The sequence below is a fragment of the Alligator sinensis genome, unplaced genomic scaffold (assembly GCF_000455745.1).
Source record: "Alligator sinensis unplaced genomic scaffold, ASM45574v1 scaffold387_1, whole genome shotgun sequence".
NCBI lineage: Eukaryota > Metazoa > Chordata > Crocodylia > Alligatoridae > Alligator > Alligator sinensis.
Window position 1 is genome coordinate 1,248,851 of NW_005842196.1, and position 759 is coordinate 1,249,609.

The window sequence follows — 759 nt, forward strand, 5'->3', positions numbered from 1 at the left end:
TCCCACCAGGTTTCTGTTAGTCCTACTAAGTCGTAGGTGTTTTCTGCAAGCAGGAGTGCTAGTTCATCCTGCTTGATCCCCATGCTCCTAGCATTAGTGTATAGGCACTTGAGCCCTGTGACTGGCGCCTTTGTTGTCCCCCGGCTCTGATGCCCAAAAGGCCCCTTATTGCTTACCTGCTTATTGCTTACCTGTGCTGTACTGCTGGCCGCCCCTTGGATTGTATGGGGCTCAGGTTAACCTGCTTACCCTGCCCTACTCCACCAATAGCAAGCCCTACCCAGGGTACTGCCTCTGGCTCCAAGTGCCACAATGGAATTATTTCTGTGCTTAGATGTCCCTCCTTCTGACACCCCACTGGCTCCCTCAGCCACAATGATTTTAGCTAAAACAGAGGGGTAGTAGATCACATCCAAAAGTACAGCTGTGCTGCCATCTCCAAGTTTAGGGCACCACCGCATTCTGGGGACCCTGGTGAAAGACAGGAGCTTCGATATCCCAGGAGAGAAGTGAACTTCAGCAACGCCTCCGTGTCTTGTCCCCTTTTCAGCGTGGCAACCCTTAGCCGGATGCAGGGGCCATTTGCAAACGCAACAAACAGCCCTTAGCCCAAGAACGAGGCAAAGCCGCGGGCTCCGCTTCCTTCCCACCCAGGTGAGCTACGCCCCTGCTGCAGAAGCGGCAGGCAAGACCGAAGCGGACCCAGCCAGGAAGCGCCGGCCCGGCCTCTCGCTCCGGCTGCGGGGAGTCGGGCGGTCC

General features: G+C 56.5%; 1 protein-coding gene across 5 annotated transcripts in view; it reads right to left on the minus strand.

The window, feature by feature from the left end:
* Positions 1–759, minus strand: part of SYTL4 (synaptotagmin like 4) — a 27,421-nt gene that overhangs the window by 17,401 nt on the left and 9,261 nt on the right. The gene's annotated exons all lie outside the window — the stretch shown is intronic.